At 34.2% G+C, this 26,624-nt stretch overlaps 1 long non-coding RNA gene across 20 annotated transcripts in view; it reads right to left on the minus strand.

The window, feature by feature from the left end:
* Positions 1-26,624, minus strand: part of LOC106868233 (uncharacterized) — a 469,773-nt gene that overhangs the window by 22,408 nt on the left and 420,741 nt on the right. For 14 of the 20 annotated variants that reach the window (XR_016237532.1, XR_016237533.1, XR_016237534.1 and 11 more), the window contains one exon: positions 15,329-18,351. This is a non-coding gene — a long non-coding RNA (uncharacterized LOC106868233). Of the gene's footprint in view, positions 1-15,328; positions 18,352-26,624 lie in introns of those variants that run through there. The other 6 variants (XR_016237529.1, XR_016237542.1, XR_016237537.1 and 3 more) reach the window with 3 other exon arrangements.

The raw sequence follows: 26,624 nt of genomic DNA on the forward strand, positions 1-26,624 counted from the left end.
TTTGCAATTCAACATGTGGTGCCCAAAAAATATGGGCATTATTTTGCTGGATCTTGCACAATTCATTACTTTACGTACATTTTTTTTTTATTTATTTTCTTTTTCACGCAGTGTTCGGCTCTATGTATTTATAAGTCACACATACACACGTGTTTTTGTATGTAAGTTTGTATACATTCATGTATAGTGTGTGTGTGTGTGTGTGCAAGTGAGTGAAGGAGTATGTTGTCATATATTCATCTTTTCTGTATGTATGTGTGTGTGTGAGAGGGAGAGTGATGTCTAAGTGGCACACACACACACATACAAGATAGATGTACACCTATTATGTATGTACGTATATATGACAACACACCCCTTCACTCACTCTCTCTCACACATACACCTCCATTTCATCTGTGGTTTGATACAGTGTGTGTGTGTGTGTGTGTGTGTGGCTTTCCACAATCGTTAGAAAAAAACAGAGGAATTTTCTTTCTTGATGCTCCTGGTGACACACGTAAAACATTTGTAACATTGCTTCTCTCCAGAGTAAGGCAATAAAAAAAAAATGCAGTTGCTGTACCATTGTCTGGCTTTGCTGCCACCATTCTCACAGGGGGACAAATAGCTCATTCTACTTTTAAATTACCACTAAACCTGGTCACAAGTGACAGTCTAATTTTTAACATAAGCAAAGATTCAGGTTCAGCAGAGGTATTGTGCCAATGCCATCTTATCATTTGGGATGAATGCACCATGTCACATAGAGGTGCAATGGAACCTCTTGGTAACACCTTACAGGACATCAGAGGCAACAATAAATTTATGGGAGGAGTTACATTAGTTTTATCAGGAGACTTCAGACAGATATTACCAGTCATTCTGAGATGAACAGGATCTGATGAAATAAAAGCATGCATTAAGTCTTCACACCTATGGAATAAAGTACCGAAATTCTCCTTGAATACAAAGGTGCGAGCTTCATTACATGGGGACCAATGTGCAAAACAGTTTTCAATGTGGCTCCTCTAATTAGGAAATGGGAAAGTACCATTTGATGGGAATGGTGATATCAGTTTGCTATCATGGTGAATTCCCCAGCTGAATTGAAGAACAGGGTATTGCCAGACTTAAGTAATAATTATAATTCACATAAATGGTTGTGTGAAAGGGCAATTCTTAATCCAAAAAATGAGACAGGAGCAAGAATTAACCATGTATTAATGATTAAGATTCCAACAATCATTAAGAAGTACAAATCAGTTGATTCGGTCCTTGATGAAAATCAAGTTGTCCATTAACCAACAGAGTTCTTTAATTCTCTTGAGCCACCTGGAATTCCTCCACATAAACTTTTTCTGAAGGTAGGAGTCCCAATAACGCTTCTAAGAAATTTAGATTCTCTTAAATTATGCAATGGGACAAGGTTGATTGTGAAGACATTATCACCTAATGTGACAGAAGCTACCATCATCACTGGATGTGTCTCTGGGGAAGAGGTTTTCATTCCAAGAATTCCAATCAGACATACCCTTTCAGTTCAAATGAACACAATTCCCAGTGCAACTTAGGTTTGCAATGTCTATTACTAAAGCTCAAGGTCAGTCTTTGAAATCTGCTGGCTTGATTTTCTCATGGTCAACTTTGTTGGTTGCTCCAGGGTAGCTAGTTTGCAATACTTATTTGCCTATGCTCCAAACTAGAAAACAAAGAATGTTGTTTATCCAGAGGCTCTTACATAATTTCCTTCAACATATGTGGCAGAATTTATCTCCTTTCATAAAAGTGGTAAATCTGGTATTTTCGTTTATTATTATTATTATTATTTTTAGTGTTATTATTCCAATATGTAAGGAACAATTTCATTCTCGGGCAATACCAGGTGCCTCTGCTAGTCATTTCTATAAAACAACAAAGGTTGTATATTACATTTTCACTGGTTTTCAAATTTAGTCAAACTTACAATGGATTTAGAAGCTGTGACGACATATCTATGCCACATTGTAAATAGAAGGACTGTTGTTAGAAATAAAGAAGCAAAATATTTCAATGGCAAAAAAGAAATTTGTTAGCAAATGCATATAGGAATAAGTGGCAAGTTAATTTTCTATATGCTTTTGCTCAACCACATATAGATAAAAATGGTACATCATTTCTGAACCTAAATTATGTGAGCTACATGAGTAGATTGGATGAACCAGACTATGAGCTATTGCTCAGTAGGTAGACCAGATAATGAATGGTGGTTGATAGCTTTTTATGGCATATAGTAAATAAGAGTAGAGGCAAAAAATGTTATCATCCAGTATTGTTACTACTTATATCATGTTTAGAGATTTTTGAACTAGCTAGTTTGCTTCTGTTTATATATTGTGAGTGGGGATGATTGACTACCATCTCCAGCAGGCAGGTATCCAGTACTGATGATGGAGAACAGACCCAGAAACCATGGTCTACTGGTCTTGCCAAGCCAGAGGGGAGTGATTTACTCCTTTACAATATATCAGACACAGGTTGTGTGTCATTAACCAGATGAAAAAGACGTTTTCCTGGGATTAAAATGTAGTAACAGTTCTGTACAGAACAGCCATGTTATAGTGGCAAAAAATATTACCATCTAGTATTGTTACTACTTATATCTCGTTTAGAGATTTTAGAACTAGCTACTTTGCTCCGTAGTATTGTAAATACTTTTGTACTATTTAGCAAATCATGAAGGGCTCAAAAGCAATGCAATCATCAGTAGTTCTGTGTAGACATAGCAATGTTGAAGTGAACAAGTTATTCATAAAAAAGAAAATGCGCAGGGCAAGGGCATGCCAGAGGGATATCTTTCTGAATTCAGCTATCTCCTTAAAATACATATGCGTAGAATGTGTATACATTTTTATGATAAAATGATGGCCACAAAAAAATGGTTCCAAGAATGTCAATATCAAAAACGGAGAGCCTTCAGTGGATACTCAATTGAAAGAACTTTCCATGATCATTTTGCAAAGTATGCTAAGTGATGTTTTATAAATGACAGAAATCATTATACTGTATATCAATATTCATGTTTCTACTTTTGTAAGATGTATGGAACGTTAAAGGAAGTAAATGAAATTGTAAGAAAGAAATTATTGCATGTTATGGTTTGTTGGCACTCCGTCGAGGGTTCCAGTAGATCCGATCAACGGAACAGCCTGCTCGTGAAATTAACGTGCAAGTGGATGAGCACTCCACAGACACGTGTACCCTTAACGTAGTTCTCGGGGATATTCAGGGTGACAAAGTGTGACAAGGCTGACCCTTTGAATTACAGGCACAACAGAAACAGGAAGTAAGAGTGAGAGAAAGTTGTGGTGAAAGAGTACAGCAGGGTTCGCCACCACCCCCTGCCGGAGACTCGTGGAGCTTTAGGTGTTTTCGCTCAATAAACACTCACAACACCCGGTCTGGGAATCGAAACCGCGATCCTATGACCGCGAGTCCGCTGCTCTAACCACTGGGCCATTGCCTCTCCACATGTTATGGTAGAAGCAGAGATAAGGGCATTAATTGTTATGATAGTGGTGGTGGTGGAAGAGATGGTGGTTGTGACACTCATTATGATAATGATGAATAGTAGAGAAAGGAGAAGAGAAGAGCGAAAAAGAAAGAGAGAGAGAGGAGGATTTAAGAAGTGAGGGGTTGTGTGAAACCACTGTGTCTTTTATCTGTATATATCACTGGTCACAATGTACATTCTTCCCTTGACTGTATCCTTCTCTTTAGCTTGGGCCCAAATTTATTGACTATGTCATTGTCCCAGCATTTTGGAGGTCTTTTAAATAGTCTCTTCTGATCTAATGGATTCTACTCAACAACTGCAGGAGTCCACTGTGGTCTGTGAACCTTGCAACATGTGTAATGCAGCAGAACACGTGCTTTTATCATTTCACAATCACATTGTTCACTCCACTCCATTCTGCATTACATCGTTTCAGATATGCTCTAGCAATGATATTCCCGACATGTATCTTTCCATGGCCCTCTGCATCATGACCAACCATTAGTCTTCCTTCTTACTGGCCTACATGTCACATATAAGAGCATGGGCAAGTCAGTGCAATTGAAGAGACTGGCATGTGGGCTCTTGTCCAAACTGTGCTTAGAGTAAATGGTCATAACCACATTCATTCATTATACATACATATTAAAGCTCCAGTGTTTCATCATTTATATACTTCTATTTGCAAGTTTTTTTTTAAAGCTGTAAATATCATATTTGATATATTTTAATATGTAAATATCATTACTTGGATTTTTTTCTTAAATACAAATACATATTTTGCTTATTTGAAAAGACTTTGTATATTCTCTTTGTAGAGTAACTTAATTTATTACTTTGATTCCATCTGCCATCAACAATTCAAGCACCAATATTTTGAACTGAATTGGGTTGCTAATTGGATTTGCATTACTTTATAAGAAATCTAAGAGATTCTCTCCATTTCTAAATGATGAGCTTGTGAAAATTTTTGAAACTTTGGTATATAAGTATGAACGAAATGTGTCCTAATGCACGCTTTTTAAAATTTTATTTACAATCATTCTTCTAAATGCTTCAACTTATTTTGTATTACAGTATTTTTGTATAATACATACTGTATATGCACATAACTTATTGAGTAAATTATTTGTCATTTACATATTTTAGCCCAAAATGCATACAGAAGTATTAGAGGCAGTGTCAGACAGAACCCTTTTCCCTGTCAATAAAGCATAGAAACATTGCAGCTCAAATCTTATTTCAATTATTATCAAACTAAAGGAAATGTATTTACTAAATAAATACAGTACTTTTAAGCAGCAAAAAATTCATTAAAGCATTGTGAAGGAAATGACAGGCTATTATTAAGCAACAGGGCAAGTGTTTATGGCTGACACTATGCCACAAAAGTGAACTGTGGAATTTCAAGATGCTGTTAGTAATTATTTAAATTTATAAAATACTTAATTTTCAAATTTATCTCGTTTTGTTGTTATTATTATTATTATTATTATTATTATTATATTTTAAAAAAAGGATTGACGTAACTCTTCACGAAGGTAAATAGTCAAGACGAAGAGTGCGATTCGATTGTATAGATGTTTTATTCGTTGAACAATATTTCGACAGAACGTCTGTCTTTCTCAAGTTCAAAACAAAAGGTGATTAAAAATTCAAAATTTCAGAAACCAAACGTAAACTATAAACGAGAGTAACCAGCATCCATACGTTGATGGAATGACATCATCAGTTTTTGTCAGTTTTTATTATTATTATTATTATTATTAATTTACGGGTAAGATTAAGTGATTAATTTAGATTTATTATCACAATGAATCATTTGTGTATATGTCTGTGAATTTATTTAATTTCTGTAGTTGTGTGTCCCCTTCCCAAATATAACATCCACTATTTTACCTTTATGGAACGCTTGTTTTATATGTACTAAAGTTCAAATGAAAGTCCAGTAATGTGCACAATTCTTCTTCTTTACAATTATTTTGATATTTACCCCAGCTGAATATTGGTTGTGGTGATATTAAACAATATTTAAATAATTTTACATTTAATGATTTTAAATATTTTTACCTGTAATTTTAGTTATGCTTCTAAGATGTAATCGACCTATTTAAGAAACTTTCACTAAGTTGTATTCCAAAACTAATTTTTGTACATCAATAAACATAAAACAATTCAGTTTTGTTCTTGGTTATTTGAGAATTTCATTGAGAATAGGAGTTGTATTTTTGTTAGAAATATAGTAAAGGGATAAATATCTGATATATCCTTTTTTTTTTTTTGGCCATAAAGCCTTCACTGGATATATTTACAGTATTTAAAACTTTCATAACTGGCTTTTTGAGACCACTCCTGGTCTCAATTCATTTGAAACTACCTGTGTTTAAATCAAAACATCAATGTAGATCTTATGTTAGTGATAACACATGCTTTCATATGGTAAACACATCTCATACACCATCCAAAATTAAATTTTTTTTCTATATGGATACCAGCTTCAGATTCAGTAGTAGTGACTAAATTTGAAGCATTTTTAAGAAAGAAGCAGTAGCACCAAATGAAAAATGCATCAAGTGTAACCATATAGTGGGACGTTTTGATTTAAGAAAGTGAAAATGACTTGTCAGGCTGAGAAGGGCAAACAGTCAAAGTATTAGCTGCTTTCTGACATGTTAATGGTTGAGCCTGTGGCAGTGGAGACCTCCAGCGTTCTCAGCTGCTGGACTATATATCCCTGCTCACCATTATCAGGGCGGAGATGGCTATCTGGAAGTGCAAACACCTTGAGTCATTGTGGCTGTTCCAGCACATCTCTCTCGTCTTCCTCCAGAGCAACACCTTTTCCATTTTGTCTGCTGGGTCTATGAAGCAGTCCGACAAGCCCTTCTAGATATTTATTTGCAGTAAGGAATTTGTAAACTATTACTATGTTATACATATTCACTTCATGTGCTGAAATGAAGTAAATTAGTTGGTACAAACCACTGAAAGGGGAATTCCTCTATCTCTATCTCACATTTCTTTCGCTAGTCATTAGTGTTTAAGTGCTTAACATATATTAAAAGCAGCAATAGTGAAACTGATGATGAAATGATATGAGAAATCAAATAGAGTGAAAACTTTTAAAATATTTCTCATAGAAATTTTTATAGAAGAAACCACACCCAAGCAGGTGGGGGAGGACCTCAATGACCAAAAACCCAGCACCTATTTTCTTTTGTTTATTCAAATTAAAGTGTTCCAGTTAATAACTGCAGATACTCATTGTAATAGAGAATATAAACAAAAGAAAATAAGATAAACTATGAACCCCCTTACATGAATGGATGAAATTTGGATCCTTTGTTTCTTTTCCCTTCTCAATAAATATTTTAATGGACAATTGACGTTACAGACACCAGTTGTTGAAGTAAAGATGAATGTTTCTGTGAACTCTGTTTTTAAAACTGTGTTAGTAGTTTCACATATGAAGCACATCAGAACTTCAGTGTAGTTTCATACGAGTATTATGATCCAGTAATACTGGAGTACTACTGGAAGAGTATTATGACCTTCCAGTAATACTGGAAGATTATTATGATCCCTGATCTGAAATAAGACCTCTTCTGGTCACTAAACAAAGGACAAGTCCTGTAATGTTTCCAGCAATATATGTCTAGTCAGCCCACAAAATGGAATGTGGAAGATCTGTACAATCATCCAATATACATAAATACAAAACATGAAGGTAAATTATTAAAATAAAAAGCACTGCATTTTGAAGCTTCAATGACATTTCTTAGAGGTTAAAAAATTAAGAAAATTTATGAATACAAAACTGTACTTTAACTGTTTCAATGTGCAAGGCTAATACTTTAGCCAATAAGGAATATTTAAGACTAGATGAAACAATTTTGTAGTATCACAATTATTTGCAATTTTATGTGTCAATGAATATCTAAATATCAACAAATCTTACAATGTAATCGAGATATCAAAACATTATATTTATTTTTAAAGTTGTGAAGTGATAAAAAAATCGTCAGCTGGAATTAATTAAATTACTATATTAAGCAATTATTGGTTGTTAAAACACTGTAAGTAACTAGAACATACCTCAAAATCCTATGACAAATATTATTTTCAGGCTATCAAGCTCAATTTCCATAAAAATCACTTTGTCATTGTACAAATCACAGCATTGTTCTCTTTTCAATATAATATAAAAGCTTTGATTGTGAAGAAATAACAATAGCTACCAGGATAAAACTTCTAACAATTATGGCACTGCATTTGGGATTATTGTTTTTAGATTCAATTTTATCCTTGATTAAAGAAGAAACGCTACCCAACTTAAAGCAGATGTTTCTTACAATACAGTTGAGTAGTATCACCTAGCAGTAGGATAAGAGATTGGAAGGTGAGTGGGAGGTTAAAATCTCTATAAGAAACTAAACTAACAACTGAGACATGCACAAACTTTTCAACAGTATGTTGATCTTCACTTCGTTACTTCACCCATAATATATATATATGTATGTATGTGTGTGTGTGTGTGTGTGTGTTTACTTGTATACTATGTATGCATGGGTTCACTGCACCCCACTCTCTCCAAACAAATATATAAATATTCAACCTCCATTTAAGCAGTTGTTCAGTAGGATCCAAATTGTATAAAATCTTCATTTGATTAGTATCATTGCCTTAAATTATCATAATTATTATGTCACATTTCAAATTTTTATGGTCTTAATGCCTTTCCAGAATATGTTACATATAACAGATGAAAAACAATGAATATCTTAAAAGGAATACCTTACATAAATACATAAGTTTATTAAGAATATTACCCTAGACCTTTGTATTTACATTATATTAAAAATATATGAAAATGTATCCCAAAAGGACAAATGTAACAAAGAGGCATGTAAATAATTCCTCATCAACTTCTACAATTAAACATGGGTTTTAAAGATTACGCCTTTCCTTAAGAATTACAGCACATTTTGTGCAAGTATATTGGCTTCAACTAGACATTAAAACTTGGTCTTCATTTGCAAGCTTGCTTTCAACACTATAATGCTTGACATGAGAAATTATTAGAATGATATCAATCAAATGCAATCAATGAAATATCTGATGTGTGAAAATCATGAAGCCAGCATAAGTATATAATGTATTTTGATTATGGAAAAAATAAAGGAGAAAAATTATATGGTATTTTTGACAACCATAAAAAGCTTAGAGAAGTGAGAAAGTTAAATGTGGTTGAATGTCTTATAAGATAGGTGTATAAGGATTTAGATGTAAGTTTAAGATTAGTGGAATGCATGATGAAAGGTAAATGCTCAAGTAGAGTTACAGAAGAATTTAAAAACTTAGACGGCTTTGGGCATTCATGTAGACGACTGACCAGCAAAATCAAACAAATAAGATGCAATTGAAAGTAAAAAAATATGGTAAATTTAAGATGAGTAAAGGAGCCTATGTGAATACGATGAAGACTAAAATATTTAGTTAAGCAGCTCCAAAGTCTAATAATGATATAAAAGAAACATGATAGAAGTTGTGTCCATAATATACTAATAATGGAGCAGAAAAAGTTTAGTGAAATATTACAGATTCTACACACTAAGCCTATTATCTGCATTGTATGATCAACTTATTGAACAAGCAAGGCATGAAAAACTACGGTCTGCTATTACTTACAAGTCTTGTTTGTGCTGAGGATGTAGTTAGTCACTTATAGCATTAAGTTTAGAGTATAACTGCCTTTGTTGATGACACAGTGATTATTTTTTTTGTACAAAAATGCACATGTTGGATGTATGATAACAAATAGCAATCATGATAGATACTGAGTACTAATAGATTTTAATATTTGACTGGAGGTATTTCATACATGTCTGTGAATGTATGAGTGAATTTTGCCCTCAGCAGTTAAAGGAGCAATGTTCTTACAAGCACATGAATGCAAACACACAAAATGTTCATATGTGTGAGTTTTAAATTGGGATATTTACATGTTTCTATTTTGTTTTGCTAACTCTTTGTCAGTTCTAAATGAGCAGACCTAGAATCATAAGTATTCCAGAATTGACTATTCCATTCATTTTCTAGTCCCATCATCTTATGGATCTTTTAGTTTTAAAAATACAGAATATTATTTCAGTTAGATTTATTAGACTGAGTGACCATATAGAAGCACTCTCCCATTTGAACCACTTGCACATTGTCAGAGCAGATGTTCATACAGCTACCCTCCCTTTCACTAACTACTCAGCTGTGACATAGGAAAGGTGACACCAGTTTGCCAGCTAAACATACTGAGACATCTGGATCCTAAGGAACAATGGGTTCAAGAGACAATCACATGAATCTCACAGCTGTTGTGGCTCATAACAAGATTCTGTTATACTGGATTTCTGAAGCTGGCCTTCATATCAGTTTTGTAATTGCAAGTTGTTTTCTATTTACCTTTTCTACATTCACCTTGGGCAAGTATACTATAACCCTGGCCAATCAAAGCTTTGTCAGGAAAATATTGCCATACTTGGAAACAGGCAGTAGAAAATCTGCTTCAACAAATTCTGTCTGACCCATGCAAGCATAGAAAAGTGGATGTGAAAACAATGCTTATTATTATTGTCAATTACATTGACCTTAGTATTTCATAATGCCAAGTTAAATTCTGCCGAGGTTGATTTTGCCTTTCAGGATAGATTAATTAAGTACCAGTGAAACACTGGGCTCAATGTAATCAACTAGTCCCCTCCCCCAAACTTTCAGGCCTTGTGCCTATAGTAGAAAGGATTATTATTATTATTATGATATTAATAATACTGCACTGGTTTGGTCATATGATGCATATGAATGAGGACAACTGCATAAAGAAGTGCTGAACTCAAACTGTGGAGGGTAGTACCTATGGAAGGGGTAGACCCAGGAAGACATGGGATGAAGTGGTGAAAAAGGATTTTCAGACGCTGGGCCGCACTGAGGAAATGACAAGGGACCAGGAGATGTGGCAATTTGCTGTACTTAATAAGATGTGTCAAGCTAAGTAAAATTGCTGTCTTCCACTCATACATGTTGGTGCTGCGTAAATGCACCTATGCCAGTGGCATGTAAAAAGCACCCAGCAAACTGTTAAGTGGTTGGCATCAGGAAGGGCATCCAGCCGTAGAAGCCATGCTACAACAGACAATTGGAGCCTGGACTTCCCCCAGCTAGACAGCTCCATGTCAGACTGTCCAACCCATGCCAGTATGAAAAGCAGATGTTGAATGATGATGATGTATAAAATTATGGAATAAAGAAGGGAGTATTCTGTCTGAAATAGATGTTTCTAATGCCTACTATTTTATTGCCAATAAAGATTTCTTCTAAAAATTAGTCACTTCTAAATAAAAACTATTAATTTACATTCGGTATGATTTTTAAGCTTCTGAAAAACCATTACAATTCAAATTCTCATCACATCTGCAGTTTTAAGATAATTATTTCTTACTGTACATTTCCGAGTTATGTTGACATTTATTATTGGTACCTGAAAAGATCCCTTACTTAAATTTTTGTCTATTTTGTGGTTTATAGTGGACAGGCCTTAATAGTATTTTCTAAATTTGTTTTATGTAATATTATAAACTTATAATCCCCATTCCAGTTTGTTGAAGTTTCTCTATGGCACATAATTATTAAATGTGAAATGGATGGAGCTAACCAGTCAACAAAGTAAATTGTTGTTGAGAGTCTTGGCAGTTATTGTGACAGTAACAATCCCCCACCACCACCACCACAAAGAAGAAAAAAAGAAAGAAAAAGAAAAAATCCTATCATCTTTGAAATGGTTCCACATGAAATTTTAGGATAAAAATGATAACAAGAAACAGCAACTGAATGCTTTATCTGATCACCTACCTCTATATGGACACTGATGAAGAATTACTAAATAACTAAAGGCTGCCTTTATATTTTTTTTATTGCATTTATTATATATAACTTTTCTCTTTCTCACATAATTAAAATAAATACAAGTACACTTAGAATTTTTCCATACAAAACGTATCAAATACACTTAACAAGTTACGTTTTGGGAAACAGAATAGTTTAGTGTTTTCTAGAGTCAACTTCTGAGGCATTAAAAAGCATGCAATGTGTAACAATCACCAAAAAACTTTATATTTAAACCATTTCTTTCTTTTTCTTTCTCATATATATATATATATATCATCATCATCGTTTAACGTCCGCTTTCCATGCTAGCATGGGTTGGACGATTTGACTGAGGACTGGTGAAACCGGATGGCAACACCAGGCTCCAGTCTGATTTGGCAGAGTTTCTACAGCTGGATGCCCTTCCTAACGCCAACCACTCAGAGAGTGTAGTGGGTGCTTTTACGTGTCACCCGCACGAAAACGGCCACGCTCGAAATGGTGTCTTTTATGTGCCACCCGCACAAGCCAGTCCAGGGGCACTGGCAACGATCTCGCTCGAAAATCCTACAGGAGCCAGTCAGGCGGTACTGGCAACGGCCACACTCAAAATGGTGCATCTCATGTGCCACCCGCACAAGAACCAGTCCAGGGGCACTGGCAACGATCTTACTTGGCTTGCCGGGTCTTCTCACGCACAGCCCATTTCCAAAGGTCTCGGTCCGTAGTCATCGCCTCGGTGAGGCCCAATGTACGAAGGTCTTGCCTCACCACCTCAGCCCAGGTCTTCCTGGGCCTACCTCTTCCACGGGTTCCCTCAACTGTTAGGGTGTGGCACTTTTTCACGCAGCTATCCTCCTCCATTCTCACCACATGTCCATACCAGCGCAATCGTCTCTCTTGCACGCCACAACTGATGCTTCTAATGTTCAGCTTTTCTCTCAAGATACTTACACTCTGACGGGTATTCACATTGACATTACACATCCAACGGAGCATACTGGCTTCATTCCTTGCGAGCTTACGTATGTCCTCAGCAGTTACAGCCCATGTTTCACTGCCATGTAGCATGGTTGTTCGTACGCATGCGTCATACAGTCTGCCTTTTACTCTGAGTGAGAGTCCCTTTGTCGCCAGCAGGGGTAAGAGCTCTCTAAACTTTGCCCAGGCTATTCTTATTCTAGCAGCTACACTTTCAGCGCACCCACCCCCACTACTAACTTGGTCGCCCAGATAGCGGAAGCTATCGACTACCTCTAGTTTTTCACCCTGGAATGAGATAGAAGTTGTTTCCTGTTTGTTTGCAGTCTTTATTGCACCTGAACATCTGCCACAAACAAAAACTAACTTGCTAGTTAACCTGCCTTTGATGTTGCTGCACCTCTTATGTGTCCATAGCTTGCACCGGGTACATCTTATAGGAGTTACTACCTACTCCTTTTCTACATACTGAGCAGGGCCATCTACCTGAAGGGGTTTGTGTTTTATCTACCTTCCTACTTATTAGGATTTTGGTTTTAGCTAGGTTGACTCTAAGGCCCTTCAATTCTAGACCTTGCTTCCACACCTGAAACTTCTCCTCTAGTTCTGATAGTGACTCCGCAATTAGGGCAAGGTCATCAGCATAGAGGAGCTCCCAGGGGCAACCTGTCTTGAACTCCTCTGTGATTGCCTGGAGGACTATGGTAAATAATAGGGGGCTGAGGACGGAACCTTGGTGGACCCCTACCTCTACCCGGAATTCATTGCTGTACTCATTTCCAACCCTCACCTTACTGGCAGCATCTCTGTACATGGCTCGCACAGCTCTCACTAGCCATTCTTCTATCCCAAGTTTCCTCATTGACCACCAGATAAGGGATCGGGGGACCCTGTCAAAGGCTTTCTCCATGTCAACGAAAGCCAGGTACAGAGGTTTATCCTTAGCTAGGTATTTCTCTTGCAACTGTCTCACTAGAAATAAGGCATCAGTAGTGCTTTTACCTGGCACGAACCCAAACTGCATCTCATCTAAATTGATTCGCTCCCTAATTAGTTGGGCTATGACCCTCTCTGTAACTTTCATAACCTGATCTAACAGCTTGATGCCTCTGTAATTATTTGTATCTAAAGCGTCCCCTTTACCTTTGTAGCAGTTGACTATGATGCTGCTACACCAGTCATAGGGTATGACTCCTTCGTGTATCACCTGGTTCGTAATACGGGTGACTAGGCTATAGCCAACACTGCCAGATATTTTGAGCATCTCTGCAGTGATTCCTGATGGGCCGGGGGCTTTCCCGGTCTTCATACTCTTAATTGCTTTATCTACCCTGGTACTATCAACTCGGATAGCTGGTCCCTCTATTGGGTCGACATAAGGCAGGCTCTCTTTCTCCCATTCATTCTCTTTATTAAGCAATCTATCGTAGTGGCATCTCCAGACCTCTTTCTTTGCATCCTCATTTAATGCAAGCGTACCATCATCCATGCGAACACATTTCTCTCCTACAACATCACTATTCTCTCTCCTACACTGTCTTGCAACACGAAATACCTCGAGTCTTTGGTCCTCACGGCGCAGAACATTGGCAAATCTTTCCTTATCTGCTTCCCCTCTGGCTAAATAAACCTGTCGCCTAGCCTCCCTTCTGGCACATTGGTACAATTCCCTGCTACCACCGTTCTTCCAGTCCTTCCAAGCTTGTTTCTTTTGTCTAATAGCCCTGTCTACCTCCTTGTTCCACCACCACGTTACTCTGGGTTGGGAGGGGACCTTACACCACCCACAAATCTGGTCGGTGGCTTTCAACAGGTTGTCCCGCAGAAATCTCCATATATATATATATATATATATATATATATAGTGGAGGCACAATGGCCCAGTGGTTAGGGCAGCGGACTCGTGGTCATAAGATCGCGGTTTCGATTCCCAGACCAGAGTGTTTATTGAGCGAAAACACCTAAAGTTCCCCGAGGCTCCGGCAGGGAATGGTGGCGAACCATGCTGTACTCTTTCACCACAACTTTCTCTCACTCTTACTTCCTGTTTCTGTTGTGCCTGTAATTCAAAGAGTCAGCCTTGTCACACTGTGTCACGTTGAATATCCCCGAGAACTATGTTAAGGGTACACGTATCTGTGGAGTGCTCAGCCACTTGCACATTAATTTCACGAGCAAGCTGTTCCGTTGATTGGATCAACTGGAACCCTCGTTGTCGTAAGTGACGGAGTGCCAACAACAACAACGATATATATATATATATATATATCAAAAAGCCATAGGTTCATAAGGCTGGTTTTCCAAATTCTGTGTATACTCTCCACCTGCCGGAGAGGATGCTGGTTGGTCTGTTGCAGGATTACGCATTTTCGCCAGCTGAGTGGACTGGAGCAATGTGAAATGAAGTACTTGTTCAAGAATATGTGTTGCCTTGTCCACAAATCAGAACAGCACAATCTTATAATCATGAGTGCAATACCCTGACCACTAAGCCATACACCTGCATGCAGGCACACACACACACACACACACTATCATTCTAACATACATGAATATATAATTTATCAATTGCAGGAAAGTTAAAGGATATGCAAATCATACAATATGTTGCAATATACAAAGTTTTATCACATTCTTTAAATGTTCATTATGAAATAAACAAAGTTCCAAAGAAATTTTTAAAATTGAAAGGACAGTAATTCAATACCTAATTCCCAAACTAAATGGTCTATTTTTCTCACAAAACATGTGGCAATAGTTATAAAAGAAGCTATGAGAACATAGGATCAATAAACTGTAAACAGCTAAAGGCACCCAATGGTAGTCTGCTAAAGTACATGTGTGAAACCCCCTTAAGCATAGAAAACAACACTAAATCAGAGAGGAGAAAAAATATGGATATGAAGAAACTGTACTTACTTTTAATTGAATTGCAGACACCGGCAGTACAATAAATTATATCAGTCCAGGTTAACAGCTGGTGAATAATAGTAGCACTTGCTTCAAAAGAGGTAAAAAAAAGACAATGCTGGAAACATCCTGGTTTGCTGGAAAGAACTATATATATGTTTATATATATATAATCTTTTTTACCTCTGGAAAAGACTAATAGTTGCTTTGAATTGAAAATCAATGACAGACTTATGACGTAAAATGAAAAATAAACCTTTTACTCCTTAAATTCTTAACTAGACAAATTAAACAGTAATAAATAAATCAACTAAAATTAGTTTAAGTAAAACAGCTATGAAAATTAGCCAATTATTAAATAAACTAGGTATCAAATAAATAGCTTTTTTTTTTTTTTTAAATATAAATTTCACCATTTCCAAATCTATTATTTAGCAGAACTGTATAATGAAGTTGAAGATTACTTTAATAAAAGTAATTTGTTTAACATATTTTAGTATGGAATATCCAAGATCTTTGCCTTAATTTTGCAAAGGAATTATGTTCTAAAATGAAAAATTTACAATAATTTAAATTAATGCTTTTACTATCAACAAATTTGAATAAAAATATTAATAGTACTGATAACAGAATAAAGTTTTCATTAAATTATAAAAATTTTGCAATTATTACAAACAAAAAATTTTAATTTATACAATTCTTTTCAATAAAATGGAAAAAAAAATTAGGGAGGAGAGGTTGGTAAAATTTCCATAAAAAGGGATTTTTAATTCTGTAATTAAAAATAATTTAAATAAGATTATTGCTTAAAAATTAAAATTATAATCCAAGCACATTTATTCTTGCTAAATGAAAACTATTTTGAAGTAATAGTGAGAAATTTAAAACTTTAATGTAGCTGAATTTAATAAAATAAGAAGCCAATAAAGCAGTAACTTAGCAAACAGTGAAAAATAGTCAATGTTTCAATTATAGCTATTATAATGTACAGAAAGATATTAAGTGTCATGATATAAATAAAAGTAATGTGAAAAAATAAATAAGCAAACATTGAAAACAATTTCATAATATTCATGATCATCTTTGCAAATATATAAAAAAAAAAATGACAAATATAAAAATAAATTTCTTTCATTAAATGCCAGCTAACAAATCTGACACAACCAAAAGCAGCCTCTACTCATTTGATTTTTATATATTTTAAGTTCAGGACAGGACTGCATGAGATTTGCCTGCAATTATTGTAACTGGTAGACGGATAAACAATGATGCATTCAGCGTTGCTGAAACGCCAGAATAGATGTGTTTAAGTGTTGCTCATTCATGCCCCAGGGAAAGCTAGAAGGTTGTACAGTTCTCCTTGAAATGGTGTATTTCTTAACTATACAACCTACTACCTCAGTCTGGGGTCATAAACTTTTCTCCTCGTTGGCAGCTTAATATTTCACATATATGCAAGAATAGGGAAAGAGATTTTTTTTGACTTTATATAAAATTTCGGAGAGAAACGGGAGATGAAGAAAAATATGATCTATCTATTTGCACATAGACAATGGTATAATCATACAATGGTGCTAATTATAATTGACATGAACCAACACATTTTACCAAAATATATTTTTGGAAACAATTCATAAAACTTGTATGTTAACAGAATCTCTAATTTTTGCTAATTACTTATAGGGAGATTAGAAAAATACAATAGAAATATATTTAACAAAGAAAATACAACAAATACACGATAATAATTTCACTTATAAAGTTTATTGATCAATAAATAATGGTTATTATTTAATGTTATTTATTTAAAGCGAATTTCTTTAACATAGTGTATTCTGAGTATTGAAACTTTGAAATATTTCGATGAATTTTTTAATCCATATAATAATGACAAAAATCAATAGTTTTTTTTTTTTTAAATCCAAAGTTCTAAATTATTTAAAATATTACTTACACCTTATATTCCCAATATTGGTTCTTTTAATGATGATTATGATGATGATGATGATGACAGTAACAACAACAAAAACGCTTATTTGATATCTTAAATGTAATTATAAATAATATAGTTTAAAAAAATAACTGAGAACGAATAAAATATAGCTAGAATATTGCTAGAATTAAATAATAAGGAACTAAATATCTAAAGCAATAATGTCTTGGTAAAAACTGCTATTAAAAGAAGAAAGAAAAAAACTACTAAAAGTTGTAACTGAATAAGTGGGAATTGAATAAAATAATAAGACAAACAGGCTAAAAATTTGAACAATGAACATGATTTTCAAAATACAAATGGGAAAATAAAAAAATAAAAAATTACATGAAAGAAAATAAACATCTAATTTAAATTTGTGAAAATGAATTAAGATGAAATTAAATAACTCATATATTATTCAATCATGTTGTTTCATGTTGCACTTTAGATCCCTCCCTCAGTTTTTATCATCATTTCCAAAGAAAGTCATCCGTCTAAATGTTATGTGTATCTCAAGTCCTTAAGTATGATGTAAAGGCAATACTGTAAGTGGTTGGGGGACAGGAAATGTCTTTCTTGTTTCTTTTCCTCTATTTTTTTCTTTCTTTTCCTTCTAGTGCTCATCCAGTAGTACATTTACTGCCAATTAGACAGTAGCAGCTGTGTGGTCATTGACAGCGCATAAAATATAATACAAGACTACTAATTTCACTTACCATAGCGACACTGACCCATAAGCGTGAGCTTGTGACCCAACCTCAACACAAGTCCAGAGCTACGGGTTTGTGTAACCAGGCCACGAACACAAAAGGAAAAAGTAAAGGAGGTAGAGCCTTGGGAAATAGCAAACATAATGTGTTAAAACAAGAAACCAGTCTTCATTCATCTCATCTTTCTGGTGATTGTATTTTAATTGCATACAGATTAAAAGGCTGCTTTTGAGATTTTCAAATACATAGTACAAGGTATATATTAGCAAGTAGGTATACTTACCTGTAGGCTATGAATAGTAATCATTTCATAGTAAGCCATAAACCAATAAAATGTTTTGTAGTTTCTACATAAAGAAAAAGAAACAATAGAAAATAACGTTGCGTAATATTGTTTCTATCATTTGAGAATAGTCTTAAAGCAGTAGAAAATAATTCATTTATTTATAATCAACAAATCATATTGATAATATTTTTTATTTACATAAAACAAATAAAACATGATATTAATTCAATCAGGGCACCTTTCCTTTTAAAGTATTTAAGAAAAGAAAAGAAAAAAATCTAAGGAATTTTCTTTTTGATTTATTATTAATTTGGATATAAAAGCTAATATAAAAAAGTAATTAACAAGGTAAAGGGAAGACGGATATGATTTATTAGACAAAAAAAAAAAATCATCATTAAATGCCTCTTCTGTCTCCAAAATATGGCAATCTGGAAATTGCTGGGATAACCATAAATGATGGTTTCTGGTTTAGGAAGAAGGTTAGCAATTTTGAGGAGATGGAGAATAGTTGATACTACCAGTTCCAGTACTAGTACTTTATTTTATCAAACCCAGAGGAATAAAAAGTTAAGTTGACTTTGGCAAGATTTGAACTCTGAACATAAAAGAGCTGGAAAATAATGTCACTAAGCATTTTGTCTCAGGCTTTGACAATTCAGCCTACTCGTTACGTTATATAACCATAAATGATAACGAAGTATAAAGTTTGCTAACAACAAAAATAGATTTGCCAGCTGTCAAAACTGTCCAAATATTCACTACATTTTCAACTGTGTGTATATAGAGGTGTTTGCATGATCATTTGTGTTGAATAATTATTATATTGCAATTTATATTTGAGAAAAATTTATTAATCAGATTTAATCGTAACTTTTAAAAGAATTAAGCATTTAATTTTTCATTTAGGATCACTAATTTTGATTACTTTTTAAAGAAATATACCACTTAAGCAATGAATTATGCATAGTCTAAGTTCACTTTCCCTTTTTTTAGATATTTAAACAGTGTGGAGATTGTGATGTCAAGTGAAAATTAAAATGGATTCTGTAAAATTGGTTGCTGAGTGAAAAGTACTATAAGCAGTCATAGTAGGTTATGGTTTGCAGTGCTGGAGTCATATAACGTGTAGGCTATTTTTTTTGTTATGTTCTTGGGCAAAGATGATGTTGAGGGAATAGCAACTAAATACAAAAAAATAAACTCCATCACTATCAACATTATAAATACACACACAAGCATGTGGTTAAAAAGTTTGCTTCCAAACCACACAAGGTTTTGGATTCAGTCTGATTGCATGCAGCCTTGGATAAGTGTCTTCTACAAAGCTCCAACCTTGTGAATGGATTTGGTAGACAGAAACTGAAAGCAGCTCAAACCGTGTGTAGTGCACACACACATGCATATACAATGGACCCTTTGGTAATGGCTCTAATTCATTCCAGAAGCACAGAAACATATTTGTTACCATGTCAATTGAAATACGCGTATATATGAATAGCTTGTTACAAATCTTCAGTGAATAAGTCTATATGCAATCCATTCCTGTAAGAATTCTGTCTGATTCATGAAAGCACAGAAAAGTGGACATTAAAATGAATAATAATAAAATTTGTTTAAAATCACGACAGCAACTTGGGTGGGTGGGGGTGTTAATCAATTATATAGATACCAGTACACTATTTCACTGAACCTGAAAGGATAGAAGGCAAAGATGACCTCAGTGGTAATTGAACTCAAACTGTCAAGACAAACAAAATGCTTAGTAGCATTTTGTCCAACACACTAACAGTTCTGTTTATAGCCTTTATTATTATTATTATTATTATAACAACAACCCTTTCTACTATAGGCACAAGGCCTGAGATTTTGTGGGGAGAGGTTAGTCGATTACATCAATCACATTGCTCAACTGGTATTTATTTAATGAATCCTAGAAAGATGGAAAGCAAAGTTGACCTCGGCAACACTTGAATTCAGAATGTAAAACTGGAGGAAATACCACTAAGCATTTTGTCTGGTACGCTAATGATTCAGGCATGGCTGACAGGCTGTGTGGATAAAATGTTTCTCAGCCACATGGCTCCAGATTCAGTCTTAGTGCATGGCACATTCAGCATGTTTTCTACAGGTCCAACCAAAGCCTTGTGAGGAGATTTGGTAGACAGAGACTTAAAGAAATATGTTGAATGTATGCATGTGCATGTGTCTATATGCATACACAAACGGTGTCATTCATTTCTAGTCTTCTTTGTAAATATGTCCAGCCATGGGAAAACAAGTGAAGGTTGGTGACTGAGAAACAAATTTATACAGACACAGTTATCCAGTAGTATTACATACAAAGGCTACGTGTAGCTGAAGATTTGACAATGCATTGTCATTATCATCACCATTTTATGTCCATGTTCCATGCTGGCATGGGTTGGCTGGTTTGACAAGGAGCCAATAAATCAAGGATTGCATCATATATTTTGATTAATGTAATTTACATTATATAAATAGTTATAATTTTTTTTTGTTAATAAAACATACATAAGAAACACACAAGTGTGTGTGTGTGTGTGTGTGTGTGTGTGTGCGCGCGACAATCTCCTTTCAGTTTCTGTCTAGCACTTCCAATTATACGGCTTTGGTTGGCCTGAGGTTATAGTAGAACATGCATGCCCAAAGTGCCACACAGTGGGGCTGAACCCAGAATCATGCAGTTGGAGAGCAAGCTTCTTTACCACACAGACACACCTACACATTTGTAGTACATTCTCATAGATAACTATATGATAAAAATGCAATATAATAGATTGTTTTGCTAAACCAGATTATTGAAAAATAAATAGACTTATACTGAATGAAAGCTTAGGTTTCAACTGATTAATTTTCCATACAGCTCAATTTTAGTTATAGTGGAACAGATTCAAAATAATTTGATATCAGCATATGGAAATACCATTAAAGTTTAGAAAAATGATTCATAATGTGTAAAAGACTTAACTAATCAAGGCTAAAGGTTTTGTTTTAAAACAGGAAAACTACAATTGTTTTGTGTTTTTTAAACATACAACTTCTGTAACCAAACTATCACCTGTAACATTTGATGCACCAACAAACAATGAGAACTTTTAGATCTCAATGTATTCCATAAATTATACATATTTCAATTGTCTTTATTATTGATAAACATTTCATTTCTTGTGAAGTAGTTTCAACATTTTATTGCTTATTCTTGATATGTGTAATATTTTATAATCAAAATCTCCTCCCACACATAATTTGTATGACTTTTTGACCAGGTCATTTAAACATAATCTGGTGCGATGCTAAGATGCAGATAAGTGCTATGTGCTTTCTTATTCTAAATCAACTTAAGAGTCTAGCCTAATAAATCTGTTTAGTTTAGCTTCTCTAATCTTTTCATTTATTCACATTTATAGTTGCTCGCATCACTACCTCCACACGTACTCATGTATCTGCACAAGCACACTGAAGATATAACTGTGATTGGGTCAGTAAGTCTGGATAAACAGACTAAGTGGAAGAAAAACAGCATACCACCTAAATGTCTCTCACAAATGAAGCCCACAGATAAACTCTGAATGAAATATAATAAACAAATTTGCTTAAACTTTACTGAATGGCATATCGTAAATTATTATCAAGAATAGGCAAGATTTCATATTAAGGAAAATGCACACTATAAGTAATGTACCGACATGCAAGCAATAGTAAAACTGTGACTGGATTTTTGGTGTATTACTTATAGATAAAAAATATATGGTTGCAAATAAATAAAGCTTTCACAATAAATTTTCTAAATGATGATGCAAAAATTATTGGCACACATTGTTTTTAATTTTTTATTAAAAGCTAACAGAACAGACTATTAAAGTCCTGTTGCATCTGACAAAGTGATTTTTATTTTGAGCAGGAGTCATACAAATAGGCTGTCTAGCTATACTTGCTCCTAAACCAGGTTTTTGCATAGGTCAAAACTGAATAATTTCTTGGTTCTTTACTGACTAATTTAGTTATATTTCTCTGGAACCTATTATAGTCTCCTTGTGACAATGTCAACTAGAACCACAAACACTAAGATAATCAGGAAATACCCTATGCATGCCTAATCACTGCACCATTTGTTGATTCTATTGAATGTTATGCAGAGAGTTCTTCATCAGTTTGACATTTAGCAAGATACATTAAAATGTTGATGGTAAAGAAATTTCATATTGGTTTCAAATTCTGGCACAAATCCAGAAATTTCGGAGAAGTTGATTACATCAACTCCATTGCTCAACTAGTACTTATTTTATCAACCCCAAAAGGATGGAAGTCAAAGTTGGCCGCAGCAGAATTTGAACTTAGAACATAAGGAGAGATGAAATTCCGCTAAGCATTTTGCTTTCTGACCATGTGGTAATAGGCACTTTGGGCAAATGACTTTTGCTAATACTTCTGGCTGATCAAAGCTTTGTGAGTGGATTTGGTAAACAGAAACTGAAAAGAAGTCCATTGTATAACTGTTTGTGTGCATATGAGCTTGTGTTTGTTTATTTCTGTGACCACTTATTTAAAAGTTATGATGGTACTTCTTATCCACTCACTTTGTGCATTTGAAGCAATGTGGAATAAAAGATCCCTTACTTGAAAGAAAAAAGTAAAGGCTAGCGACAGGAAAGGTATCTGGCTATAAAACAATACCTCAATAACATAGTCATCTAACCCATGCTTGCATGGAAAAGTGAACATTAAAATGAATGAATGAAGATACTTATCCATAGGGATTGGTAGTTATCAATGTTGTAAATACAGTAAAAACAGTGGTGGGAATTTTTGTTTTTCCTTTTACGATATCACATATTTTATTTCTTTTAAAGTACATGAACTGACATTCTGTTGGTCATTTGCAACAATTTACTATGGATGAATAGAAATAGACTCAACTGTGTCCAGAAACCCATTGGTCAGTGTTTTACATATTCTTTAAAAAAAGTTTAAAAGAAGTCCATGAAAACAGCAGAATAAGTAAAACACAAATAAATTGTGTGTGTGTGTGTGTGTGTGTGTGTGTGTGTGTGAGAGAGAGAGAGAGAGAGACTTAGTATGACAGACATTAGTTAATGGATACAGTGCACTGGTATAGGCATATGATACATATAGTAATGAGTGCTGGGTGAGAAAGAGCTACATGCTAGGATTGGATGATATTCACAAAAGAGGAAGACAAAAGACAGTGACATCAAATACCAGGTTACTGGACATGACAAAACATTCTGATAAATATCAATACTGAAAATCTGTCTGGAAAAATTAACACAGCAATGCTAAGTACCATATGCTAATGGAGTATATCACAGAATGGGGAAAATTGACTAAAATGATCATCTTCCCATGTCTTAACAGTTAATGAGATAAAATATGCAGAGTATATATCTTAAAAGATGAAAAGAAAAAAAACTTTGCTCAACGAAATACAGTAGAAACTTTATTGTAAATAATAACTGTATATTTTGTATCAGTGCAGAGATTTTAGGGTAATATAACAGAGTTATCACAAAGCAGCTTTCTAATACCATCTATGATAAGTTTTCTTCTTTTGATAAAAATACTTGTACTACGTACAAATTTTCACATGAAAGGCAATAGTAACTGATTCAAAGTAATGTGAGTTATCCCAAAACCACTGAACAAAGGAATTATGTATATTAAAGCTAAGAAACAAATGACGGCAATGTAAAATAAAACATACAGTGTATTAGATAAGTGTTACTCATGCAAAACATTTCCCACTGGCAAGATCAAAGTACAGACGGATCAAAATACCATCTGCACATAATGAGATAGATGGTATTCACTATGGAAGATCTGTAGAGGGTGGTGAGAAATGAGCAAGCATGATTCACTGGATGTGTAATGTTAACTTGCATTAAAGACAAACTGCAAAGTGAAGTGTGCTTGGTATTACAAGAAATCAACCAATACGTGCAGGAAGGGCAGTATGGTTCAAGTTTCCATTAAACCCATGTAAGCATGGAAAAGCAATGTATGAAATACTACTGATAATTTGAAGTTGATAAAGGAGTGAATGTTGAAAATTCACTCCTTTATCAACTTGAAAATTCGAGGTCAGAGATCCAACTTAGCAAGCTTTACTTTATTCTAAATGCACTATCATTGTTTTGTGTCTGTTTTTCTACATATGAATGATACTTGTAACATGCAATTTGTTTAAACTATATATCTATGAACATGACAAAATCACTAGCTTATTAAATAATCATAAAGGAGTTCAGATATATCAATGCTAAGAAGTTATCTTTTCAAATTATTTCTCTCAAATCTATAAAAAGCAAATTTTTCAGCAAAGTAGCAGTAATACAATTAAGAAATTAGCTATCACTAAGCCATTAAAGTAAAACAAAATTTAAAGTAGAAGATTAGCAACTCATTAGACTAATTGCACATGCATAGTTCAATAATACAAATATCAAAATGAGTATTTGATTACATACATTGGCCCTCAAAAAAAAAAAGAAAAAGAAAGAAAAACCAAATCAAGCCACTAATAATCTAATTGAATAGAAAGATTTGCTATAAATATCACTGATCTGTTACAAACAATAATAAGAGTGTTGTCTTTAAAACAAGATGGGAAGGGGGGGAGTTATTTATGGAAACAATACTCGATTAAAATACCATCTGCTGTAAGATTATAGTAAAATTAATAAAATGCTCTGTTCTAATGCAAATTACAAAATGTTTCCTTAAATTCTATCTATTAAAACAGAAAGAAGTTTCAAATAAGATAAGTATAAATTAAAAGGATTCTAAGATGTTATTAACAATTTAAAAATTATAAGAGTAGTATTTCATTTTCAGAGTGAATTTTTGAAGTTAACAAAAATCAATGATTGTAAAAAAAAAAAAATTAGTTTACAAATCAATTATGGAATTAGAATATTCATTCAGAAGCAAACAGTGGATGAACTAGGAGATTAGTAACAAGACAAAAAAAGAAGGAAATTAGCACTCTGAAAAATGGGACATAAAAGATATTGATAACGTATTGTTTCATCCATTTTCTTGTGGGCTGTATCTGCTTAGATCAACTTTCTAAATGAAAAGCTCAACTTATACCTACATATTTCAGAATTAAATGTAATTTCTATTATATTTGATAAACTTTATTATTTGCATAAAGCTACAGACAATGAGCTGGCAGAACTTTCAGAGCATCAAAAAAAAAAAGCTCAGTTGTATTTGTTCTGGTTTTTACATTCTGAGTTCAAATCCTACCAAGATCAACTTTGCTTTTCTTCTCCAACCTCATCCCTGGTTAATAAAAAAAAAAAAAAGTCATAGCCAAGTGTACTGGACTTGATGGTATCAAATAATCTCTACCCATCAAAACTGCCAGCTTTGTGCCTAAATTACAAACCATTAATTGTATGCAGCTCCTATGCTTTTAGCATGTAGAAAACAAAAGCAAAGTCTCTTGACAAACCATTTCAGTGTACTGACCACTCCTCAGAGAATATGCACCCAGTTTCCTTCTATACCACACACACACACACACACTATTTTATTGAATCAGAGATAAAACTTCACAAATTGTTACTCATTGTTTCATTAGATTAGCAGATTTACACACAAAGACCTGGATGTGACTTGCTCAGGTTGTTGGCCAGACTGGCATGTTTTTCGGCCTTGAACATGTGTGCTTCTTCTATTCTGCTTTCAAACAGCACAGTGAGTTCAATAAAAATTAGTTACTTTGTTGAATTGGAATGGAGTATGATATCCAGCTTCAAGCCTGATGATTTCTGGTTGTTTTGTTGGTCCTGGAAGGTCTGCTGTGCACTCCCAGTCATCTACACCATCCAGAAAACTCCATTCCCATACCCCATATAGCATAGCTGTTCCTGGTCATGATCTGCAGCCTCCTGCCATGTAGAATGTTATTGGAAATGCTGGTTTTACCCTTGCCATACTTGAATTTCTTTTCAGCAGAAGTACTTTCCTGTATAATTAATAAAACAGTCATCATTTTTGATAACTTGTGTACACTAGTATACATACAGGCACACATTACTCATTTCACCAATTGTAGAAGAATAATAGATAGGCACTGATATGATACGAACATACAAGTATGAGGTTCCAATCTTGCTAGGCAAAATCAATTTAAGACTCTGGCTATTCACACAACTACTGGTGGCATCAAAAACTGAGATTTTTATATAATCTTATTTCTTTGTATCAAACTTATGAGCAAACTTGCATGATCAATTGTTGATATTCAGGAGTTGTAAAGTATAGATAATAGTGGCAGTGAGC

Source organism: Octopus bimaculoides, chromosome 20, assembly GCF_046866305.1.
Source record: "Octopus bimaculoides isolate indiv1 chromosome 20, ASM4686630v1, whole genome shotgun sequence".
In the NCBI taxonomy this organism is placed as follows: Eukaryota; Metazoa; Mollusca; class Cephalopoda; order Octopoda; family Octopodidae; genus Octopus; species Octopus bimaculoides.